General features: G+C 40.4%; 1 protein-coding gene across 1 annotated transcript in view; it reads right to left on the reverse strand.

Annotated features, from left to right (window-relative positions):
* Nucleotides 1-3129, reverse strand: part of MGAT5 (alpha-1,6-mannosylglycoprotein 6-beta-N-acetylglucosaminyltransferase) — a 117265-nt gene extending 114136 nt beyond the window's left edge. Inside the window, exon 1 of the mRNA XM_027656248.1 lies at nucleotides 3050-3129. The gene's annotated coding sequence lies outside the window, so the exon portion shown is untranslated. The remainder of the gene's footprint in view (nucleotides 1-3049) is intronic.
* Nucleotides 3130-11265: the final 8136 nt, after the last annotated feature.

Genomic DNA, 11265 nt, shown 5'->3' on the forward strand with positions numbered 1-11265 from the left:
ATTGAGGATGCAGTAATTGCAAAACTGCCTGATTCCTGAAAAAGTTTCCACTCATCAGATTCCCAGCTGATTAGCAGTGTGCAGCATATTCATTTCCTTCAGCAGATGCTTCTGATGTTCGTTACCAAGAATTGCTGCTGGAGTACTGCTCTGGTTCCAAAAGAGGCTAAGTAGAAGAGTTCAGCAGACACTTTGGGAATAATATAACTGAAAATACTATCAGCACCTAACACTCTGATATTCATCAGTGTATTTCTTTCCACCCTCTATTTAAGAGGTTACGCAAACACTAAGTCAGACAATCTGTTGGCAAACAACCATAATGTTTGCCACTGGATCTCCCTTATGACTGCTCTTCCTCTCAAAAAAACTGAACTAATTCTCCCATCCTCTCATGAAACACTAAGACAGTCTCCTTTAGATCTCAATCTGCTCAAAACATGAACACTGTATTCGCATAAGCCTTCAAAACACCTACCACATAGCTAATAATCAAGTTACAATATCGGCGAAGGACAACAACGACGACTCCTGAAGTTCTAATAAAATTTCAAAGCCAAGATGAGGAAGAAAACTGCATACTAAGCTATTGTATTCAACAGAAGCAAAACCAGAGTAAACTTGTTGGATGATGGCAGCATACAACACCAAAAATGTAACCCTGCAAATGAATTTTAAAAAAATTAATTTCAAAGTTGAAGGGAAACAAGCACTAATAAAATCCCACATACTATTTCAAGCATAGATGTTAACAGTATAAAGCTTTCTTTTTTATACAAGGGAAAAGAACGGAATCTGGTTGGAGGGAGATGACTTAAAACTGGGGAGCAATTGTCTTTATTCAAAGTCATTTTAAGAATTCAGAACACTTCATTATTTTGCCAGATTCTATTTCATGAAGCAGATTAAGGATTTTACATGATTTCCACTCAGTGTTGCTGGCTGCTTCCCAAGTTTTAGGCAGTTTAGTTTGGGGAGCTTAAACAACCTGATCTTCTTATATTCAGCATTCAGTCACTTTGTCTTTCAGCATCTTTTCAGTCCAGGCTGTATAAGCTGCCTTCCTCCAGGACAGCAAGATGGATTTATCACCCAGAAAAGAAGAAGCATATGTTCTTATTTAATCCTTATTCTGTTCGTACAAAATAAATCCATATTTTACAGAAGAGCAACAGAAAACAGTGTGCACACATTAAATCATGAAGCATAGACATTCTTTTCACTAAACATACTGTTCCATGGCTATTTTAAGAGTAAACTACTCCCTACATCATCTCATACAGGTAAAGATAAGGAAGCAGTAGTGAAATTTACCTTGTATGCAACAAAACCACCAGAAAAAAAAAGGTGAAGGTTTTTCTTCACCTACTAATATGCTTGGTACAACCAGCACTAATTATGTGAACTGTGGGTGCTGCAGTAAGGAGAGTTTCTCATGAAGTACAGTCAGAGTCATTACAGAGAGATGAAGAAAGAAAAAGGTAAATCATCCATTCAGACTAAATTGAACTTCGTGTCCCCAGGCAAAATGGTTTCAATAATAAAAAACAAGAACGAACTGGTTCCTCCTTTTTTGAAAGCTTTTTATGAAACAGCAGAAGTATTTTGAAAGAACCGAGATCACCTCATTGATTTAGGAGCAAAGATATACCCACAGCCTGCAAACGACTTCAAACGCTGTCCTCCTGAGGACAAAGATTAGCAGACTGAGTACCAGTGATTCCCTCCACCCTACTTGCATTTTCTACACACAAAGCTGTTTGTTGAGATAAAGCATTTGCACAGCACTAAGTCAAAATTCATTCCTGTATTTAGGATTATGAGTCATGCTGGAAAAGCTATCATACTATTTCATGGGGACAAGGTGACAGAGCTTTTTAGACAAATAAGACTGTATAATAACAAGAATCTTAAGAGTAAGTCTTCATTTAAAGAGTATTCTATCATTGCTGCAATTATCAAGAGAAATTGATGTAACAAGACCTAATGCAAGAATGGAGAATTCATTTTCTCAGGTTTGCTGACCACAATACCTGAAAGAAAAAAATATTCTCAGAAGATGAGATGATTTTGTACCACATCTGGAAAAGATGGAACTTATGGTCCTTATGTTAACAGGGAGAAAAGCCTCTACCAAGATTTAGTTCCTCAAAACTAAGTGATATTTATTCTTCCCTAAATATTAAAAAGTAAGTCTACCTTAAACAGCTGCTAAAACTCAAGGGAGACAATAAAACAGACCCCACAAATACTTGTTTAATATAGGTTCGCACACCTAGACAATCACATCAGGTCACTCCCTGCTTCTCAGAGACAAGACAAATCCCTGCGATCAAACCACAACATGATGTTGATGTGTAAGAAATAACGAACCTGGCAAATGAAAAGCACTGTTATTTCCAGTCTAAAGCTCAATGCATCTCTGGTAAAAAAGAAAAAAAAAAAAGTAGCAGACATGGCAGCCCAAAGCAAATTTGGCAAAGAGATGATAGCTTTCAGGAACCTTTTTCTCAAATTCACTTCCTAGAGGTTCACAAAGCATTGGAGAGGGAACAAAACCAGCAACCGGGTGGAACCGAGAGCTGGTAAATGGCATTGTCAGGGGGAGAGATTTCAACAGACTCTCGCCCGGGATTCATCCTCCCACCCACCGCACCGCCACCCGCGCTCGCCAAAACCTCCCACGGCCGCTCCGTCCCCGCGGGGCGCGCCCGGGGCGGGCACCGCGGGGCTCCCGGGGCCGCCCCCTCCTCCGCAGACCCCCCTCCCCTGCCCCGCCGGGCCGGGGGGCGCCGCCGCCGCTCCCCGAAGGTCGTTCCGCAAGGTGACGGGGGCGGCCGGGCCGCGACGAGCACGGGCCCCGCCGCGCCGGGGCGGCTGCGGGGCGATGCCCTCCATCCCTCCCGCTCCGCACCGGGGGCGATGCGACCGCGGCACTGGGCGGGCGGGCGGCCCCCTCGCCGGCGCGGCGACCCCCGCAGCGGGGCTGGGTGCGGCGGCGGCAGCTGCACCCCCCTGGTCCCCGCAGCCCGGGGGGGTCTCGGCTCACCTGGTGGCGGTGCCCGCAGGTCCCCGCGCCGAGCGCAGCGCAGCGCCCATGGCCGAGCGCGGGCGGAGGCGCGGCCGCGCCCGCCGGGGGACGGGCCAGGCGGGGGCGGGCGGGCGCCGGGGAGCGTCTGCAAAGTGCCGGCCGCGCTCGGGGAGCGGGAGGAGAGAGGGAGGGGCGGGCGGGCGAGCGGAAACGCCTGTGACAGGCACAGGCAGAGCGAGGGAGCGTCTGCAAAGTGCGCGCCCGGCGCGGGGGCGAGGGGAAAACCTCCCGGGAATGGGCACCGGGAATGGGGATGAGCAGGGGCGCCGTCACCCGTGCGCAGCCGCCGCCCGCCGCGGTGAGTCCGCGGAGGCGGCTCCCGGCCTCCTCTGCCTCCTCCTGGCTCGTTCTCCTCCGCAAATTCATGAGGTCAGGCGCGGCTCCCGACTCTGGCAGCGATGCGGTTTTGTCCGCGGTAAGCGGACGCATTGCATCAGCCAGCGTTTTACTGAGCGTTAGATACAGGTATTTTTATTTATTCATCCACTTAGGTCGTCTTAAGAACTCTCTACAAGCTCCTAGAAGTTCACTTCTGAGAGCCATTAGCGCAAAAAAAAGCTACTGTTTTTTGCAATAAAATGACTATTTTGTACTGGCGAGACGGTCTCTATTTAGCACAGCTTCAGAGCGGTCTATTTTCCCAAGCCTGCATAATGGCTAATAGAAGCTGGGTGACATCTCGTGGCCAATCCTGCTCTCTGGTATGGATAGAGGCTTCTTTCACTAGGAGAAGATCAAGATAAAAGTGGAAAAAAAAAATGTTTCTACTTACCTCCACAGCCTAATATAAGTTAAAGGGAGATACGTATAGGTTATAATCAGATGCAGAACTCTAATCAATGTCTGTTACATATTCTTCACATGCCGTGAATCATTAGAAAATGTTTACCAAAAAAAAAATAAAAATCATGTAAGTGAGTATGGTTTTGGTGACAACTCACAAAAATCCCAGCTGGTGTTCAGTGCTATTCATCTGGGGTTTCTCCACACAGGACATAAAATGGTGATGTACACAATGCATGCTGAAGGACACTTGTCTGCACCCACAAGCATCTGCAATAATGCTGTGCAATCTGGAGTTTTAGTTTTCACCCAGCATTATGCTCTGTTCCTGGTTGGAAGCACTTGCTGGCATTTAATGAGAGGTTACGGATTTGAAAATTTGACAAGGAGTTGAATGATCAAAGCTTTGGATATCTTTCTGTGTGAGATGGGTAACTTTTAAAATTATCTCCTGTGGCTTGTGGAACAGGCTTTTGTCACAAGGAAACAAAGCAGGTAATATAACAGCAACTACAGCACTTTCCATTTATTATGCTTTTAGTTTACATAGCTCGTATGCAGTCACTTTTGAGTTTTATATGTTCTGATATAGAAATATTATATATCAGAAAACATCAACACTGGTCACTTAGCAGAGCTCTTACCAAAGGAAACAGCAGCCCTCATTAGCCAACAGTTTTCAAACTGGATCATAGCAACTAGATCCTCCTTTCAGGAATAGGAAGTTACACTGGATATTCCACAGTATTTATATCTGACACAGCTAAAAGAAAAAAAAGAAAAGGAATTTATGAGCAAACTGTGTACATCGATTAAGGAAGTGAAAGCTGTGTAGGTGAGTGAGCTCCCTGCTCAAGAAGTGTTTCTTGAGAAAGACTGGATTCTTATAACATAAGGAACAAGAGACTGAAAGAAGAGAGAACATAAACCCCCGCAGCACTGAAGTTTTAGGAGAATCTGAGAGCAGTAGAGCACTTACATGTTTGTTCCTCGTTTTAGCGTGTGACAAGTACACCACCAATTATTCAGATTTTGCTGTCTCAGGCCTGTCCCACATTTAAAGCTTCACCCACCTTCTTGCTCATTCCCTGCCCGTGGGAAGAGAGTGTGGGTGGAGGCCCCAGGTGAGGCTGATTAGGACCATTAAGGCCTGTTATTGCAATCAGAGCCCTGTTCCTGGCATCTCACCTTGCCTGTTTGCATCTTTCCAGCTCCAGACTCCATGCATGTACTGATCCCATCATCCTTGGGTGCAGAGAGGAATGATTACAGAAGCAATTAAAGAAGATGGCTGATACCTCTGTTTGATGTGTGAGAACACCCAAACATAGCATAAGGCTAGGACTGAGCCCCTTAGCTATATCTGTTAATAGAGAACTTTTGGGTTATTGTGAGGTGTATGTTATTAATGAGGAAAACAATTATATTCTGGTAGAGACATTCAATATATCAGCTGCTGATACTGTTTTCCTGTTTCATTTTATGTCCAAAGGTTGTGGACAAAGCCCTGCCCTGACTGGATAACAAAAACTCCCTTGATTTTGTGCCTGTCACAGCTTTGGAGTGGTAGAGAACTCAAACAGATGAGGTGAAGAAGTCACAGCTATAGTAACTTCAGCTTGCTTACTGTGCACTCAACATAATGGACAGAAGTGATCCTTAGAAGACATTGAACACATTTCGGACTTTCCATGTTTAGAGACCAATTCTTTGGCACATCTCTATACTGAATTCTGGAGAATTCTGATTATGGACCAGCAGTGGATGATAACCTAAATGTAAGTGCACAGAAGTCACCAGTGCTAACTCCAGATTTGCTTAATGTCACCTTTAAAGTAGCATACTTGTTGAATTTTCCATCTCTTTTTGTTCAAAGAATGAACCACTGTAACATAGAGAAACGTGTCTAGAGCATAAAAGAATTCTGTAATTATTGACAGGCAATACCTACACAAGCCTTTCCCTAGTGAAGTATGTGAAAGCTGTGTTCCCTTTTGACTTGTAACACTGTATAACAAAATTACAGCACACATATAAAATATAGTTTGCCTTTCCTGGTAGAAAAATCTGTTATTACAAAATATACATTATTAGAGAATATAGATACAGAAAATACTTTTAATATAAAAATGTCTTTCTTGTGAGGTGGACTACATCTAACATACCTGCCTTTGTTCTGGTTCATATCCCCATCTTGTCTCAGGTAGACAGACACAGTGTTACATCATGTTATACTTGTATTGCTACAGCACTAATCACTACAGCACCTGGGATAGGAACTAGAGACCATTTGCATTATAATCTTCATCTCTTTTAGAGCCCCCTTGCCTGGTTTCTGGAAGGTCTCCCTCCCTCTATTCAGAGTTTCTTTCCTTCTTTTATAACTCCTCCATATGCTCCCCTGAATAAAGGATTCTTAGCTTTGCAGATACTAAGTGGACTCTTTGGTGGCGGGCTGAATATTTTATTATTAATGTTGAACACGACTTCAATAAAACAAAAAAAGAGAAGAGGAAAAAGAAGAAGGTAAAACTGAAATTTGAACCAGAGATAAGAAAGACCTTCCTGAAGAGTATCTTTGCCTGTTCATAGCCAAACACAATAAGCATGTCTTGAGGCTTCCAAGATATGCTTTTAAAGCTTTCTGTTTGATGTCTCCCTCAGCTTTATTGATACAATTGAATTTACTGCAAAATGATAACTGACTCAACGGTCAGCACAGTCTCCTCTGTGCTGGAGATCAGAAAACTCATGTGTTCTTGTTCAAGAACGTGCCTTGCTTTTTTGTTTGATTGCTCTGATTTCTAAGGACCTCATCTATATTTTTTGAAATACAGTACAATATACTTCTGAAGAGCTGCCATATTCAACCCTAGTAATATTCTGATCACAAAGTGATATTTTGAAAAGTCACCCTCTCTCTGTTGCTTCTTAACCACATTTCAAAGTTGCTGTAGAACAACCTTGGTTTAACTCTGATTAAATATCAAAATATTAGGAAATAGAAAATATTCCTGTCCTTTCCCCATATTCAGGCACACACGCCCCTTCCCCCTCACCCACCCCCCGTTTTAACATGAGTAAGACTTTGCAGTTAGGCTTTAACTGCATCCTTTTTGCCAAGGTTTTATGGATACTGAAAAGTCAGATTTTTAAAAGGTATCATTAACACTGCCCAGTACAGAAAAAACTCCCAAAAGCCCCCAACAACAACAAAAAAAAATGCAAACAAAAAACCCCTACCCAAAACAAAACCATACAAAAAACCCAATAAAAGTAAAGCAAACTAATAAATTATTATTTGACTCTTTCCTTTGAAAATTTTATTCTGTCCCCTGTCCGTAAATGTAACAACTGGGATATAAAATTTTCCATCACCAGAAAATTTTGATCGATATTGCAGCAGATCTACCCATTACCACAGATGTTGTAAATATAAATTGTACTATTCCATTACCTTTGCACTGAGTTATCAAACAGGACATAAACTCTTGGCTTTAGGTACCAAACCAGACGTTTCTAATAAGTATTTAATGTGTGCGGTAAGTGTACTAAGGAACTCCCCATTTGCAGGAAATTATTTTAGATTTCAGACATCACAGTAACATTTCAGTGCAAAGTGGCATTTAATTCTAAAATTTCACAGGCACACTATAAATCTGGTAGAGCTGATTATCCACTGTCTTAATCACTTTGTAGTAATTAATAAGAATGGTGATATTTTACATCCACCTGTCATACAGGTTTGAATGACAGCTCAGGGTACAAGGGATACTCTGTGTTCTCGTCCAAATGCAAACTGAAATTCCATCATGATTTACTTTACAGATTTCATTGGACTTGGGGGAATTAAAACCAAGTCATTGGCCACTCATGGAGATTTGCCAGAGAGACTGAGCAGCAGATAAATTATTAAGGTATAGAAAGGAGAAAGACTAAGAAAGAATAAAAGCAGTGAGGACATAGTAAGAAATATGGATGGGTTATTTGTGTTGGTGTTCACTATGGAGGTAGTAATTTTCTAAGTTTCCCCTGCAGTAATATATTTATGAAGCTGTTGTCTCAAACTAAAGAATCAATAGAAGACTTATTAGATTGAATCAGTAAAATTAACAGTACCAGGACTTGATGGTATTTGTGTTTTGAAGCAACTTAGGTATGAAAATTCTGAGTGGTTGTCTCTGCTACATTGTCTTATCAACCTCTTTTTGTAATTATCAGAAGCACCAATTTCAGAAAGACCTGTAGTGTTCACTCTGAAAATTGGAAGTGGATGGCTTAGTCTGATGTCGTCCCCAATGAATCTGCAGAAAATGTACTTAGGCTGTCTATAGATAGCATATGTATGACAGTTTAATATCTATACATGATCCTCATCTGCAGAGCTAACCAATAAGCTCACAGGTTGTTTTATTATTTGAAGGAGTTAGTAAGCATTGTTCTAATACAGATAATAGTCTCTGCTCAGATATCTGTAAACTTTTCCACAAAATCTTGAGCAAACAGAGCAAATTGTGTCACTAAATGAATGACATCTTCATGGGATATAAGGCGCTTAAAAATATAGGAGTAGAAAAAGATAGAAAACAAAAGTAGAAATAGAAATGTGGGATCATTTCTCTGTGGATGGAGTTTGGAATCTCTGAGAACCTTGTTTTGTGACCTTGCTTTTTAGCATATTTGTAAATGTTCTGGAAAGAGGATGAATATTGAGGTGACTATTGCACATGACATAAAATTGCTGAGGAAAAAATCTAAATCTGATTGCAAATTGTTGTAGAAGGATACTATGATACTACGTGAAAGGACTATAAAAGAGCATATATGATTTAGTGTTGACAAGTGCTTTGCATGATAAATGCAAAATTACATTAAAAATGAAAAGTGACTGCCTATATAACCAAATGGACTTTTGATATTACTAATCAGAAATGAGATGGTGAAATTGCTTTGAGGAGTCTCTGAAAATGTCAGCTCCATGTCCAATAGTGATCCAAAAACAGAATGCTGGAAATTATTAAGAAAGGATTTGTGAAAAAAACAAAACATCCCATTGTCTGTAAAGATCTTTGGCACACTGATTTGTATCCATCAGTTCTCTTTCTCTACTACAAAAAATATGTAGGAAAGGAATGAAGGATGATGGGAGTGATCAGAGACTTCAAATTACATCATATGAGAAGAGATGAACCTGATTAGAAATTAGAGAAGAAGACAGCTCGGGGAAGAAGTGATAAAGATTGACTAAAATAAGATTATGAAATCACAGGTCATACAAGGATGAAAGAGGTGGAATTGTTGAGTGTTCGGCAAAGCAAAACAATCTGTGGCACTCAGTGAAATTTGGAATAGTGGATTTCAAATAAAGAAAATTAAATACTCATCCAGGCAAAATTTAAATTAAATTGTAGAATCTGCATGATTTTCTGGATGCCAAAAATATAAATGGATGCAAAAAGTAGTTGCATAGTTCAAGGATAAGAGGTCCTTTAGCGGCCATTAAATAGGTAGCAACTTTCAAGAAACCTCTAGTCGCTGACTGATAGGAAGCTCAGAAAACATTCCCTGGGAGGCATGATTCTGATTTTGTCCTGTTTCTTACACTGCTACACACTAAGTGTCTTCTCATGTTCTTTCTTCAAGATACTGAGCAGCTGGTCCTTCATCTGCCTCAGAGCATCTGCTACAATGTCCTTATTCCTTCCTTTTATTTGACAACTCATCTGGGCATCTGCTTCTTTCCTAAGGTCTGAATCCCTCACCTTAAAAGAAATGACCTAAATAGGACATAACGCCTTTCTTTTATGATGAAATTCAACCTCTTCAAGGTGCAGAAATGCTCCAGTTCAGGAAGGACTAACAATTTGTAGACTCCATTCTTCTTTCTGGCTTTATAGGTCCTGTGCAGGTCCTGGCATATTTTGAACAGTGAACTGGAATGACTTCAAAATAACAGTTTTAAATAATTTTGGAAATTTTACTTTGCTGTGCCCCAGGTGAGCTTTACATATATATATATATATATAAACACATGTATATACATATGTGTATATGTATATATCCATATATCCGTGTCTCTTTACCCCCACTTGTGGCTGTTGTACTGCATCTCACAGAACTGTGTCTCATGGACAAAATCTGGAAAATCTTGATTGGGAAGAGTGGAATTCCTAATTTTTAATTGATAAGTGCCCTTAGTGTTACACTGTGGTTGTGGCCAGTGTAATGTAGTGCTAAATTTGAAATACAGAGTATCTGGTTAGATCTCTGCTACATTATTGCAAGTATAACAAAGGACTCCAGGTCAATGCCAAAATGAAATTATGAAGTTAATTATTTTTCAGCCTTAACTTAGTTAAATGTATTTGGTTTTCTGTTGCTGTTGGATACCCAAAGCAAACACTAGGATCCAAATTTTTGAATCTGGTTTTACAGTTTGAACCAGGATATCAGTTGTGATTTCAGCATCGGGCCAACTGCTTTAGGTAGCAACACATCTAGGAAATACGCTATCTCCTATAAATCTCCAGAACTTTTGACAGACTTCCCAATCTGGATATTACTATTGTACATGCCTATAACTTTCTTAAGTGATCCTTGATTGTTGGTTTTTTTCTTTAAAATATTTTATTAACTTGTTAATTTGAAACTCAGAAGTATGTACAGACTCAGAAATGTACCTTATCTTTACTCTCCACTAGCAATAAATGCATTATCACACAAGGGTGAAGAAAACACGTCATGTAGGCAACCACTGAAATTGGCATCTTTTCTCTGTCAAGTAGCCAGGTGACATTTCATTTATGGAAACTGTTAAACCAGAGCATTAACAACAGATTCAGTTTACTTTCTATCTACTTAAAAGAGAACTGTTGTCACTATTTTGGCAATTAATGTTTGAAAGTGGGAGGCACTTGATTTATAAAAGACATTAAACTGGAGTCTGCTTTGTAAAGCTAGGGACTGATTATAAAACTTCACAAAAAAGGAAACGATTTTTAGCAATTTATGAACTGTGACAAGAGTGTCTTGCTTCAATGGGCGGTAGATGAAGCTGCTGTTATTAGAAACAAACTCACACTGTGAGATATAGATCATCAGTTTTGAACACTCTTTTCTTCTCAGTCCCTCAAATGAAGGAAATTTTATGTAGGGTACTGATTCACTGCGGTGTATCCCATGCCTGAAATCCTGGATTATTTTCCAGCACCAGGAAATTATTTACAGTAATTCTTGACTGTTATTTACAAGACTGGCAATAAAAATGGGAGTTCTTGACTGTGGAATTATAACATATGAGTGCTTACTTTTAGGCTTTTGGCTGGTTAAGCAGATCTAGTAGGTCCCCTTTCATCTAATTTAAAAATTGAAAAGGTTGAGAGTCCTGTGGT

This window comes from Corapipo altera, unplaced genomic scaffold, assembly GCF_003945725.1.
Source record: "Corapipo altera isolate COAL_440 unplaced genomic scaffold, ASM394572v1 68, whole genome shotgun sequence".
Taxonomy (NCBI): Eukaryota; Metazoa; Chordata; class Aves; order Passeriformes; family Pipridae; genus Corapipo; species Corapipo altera.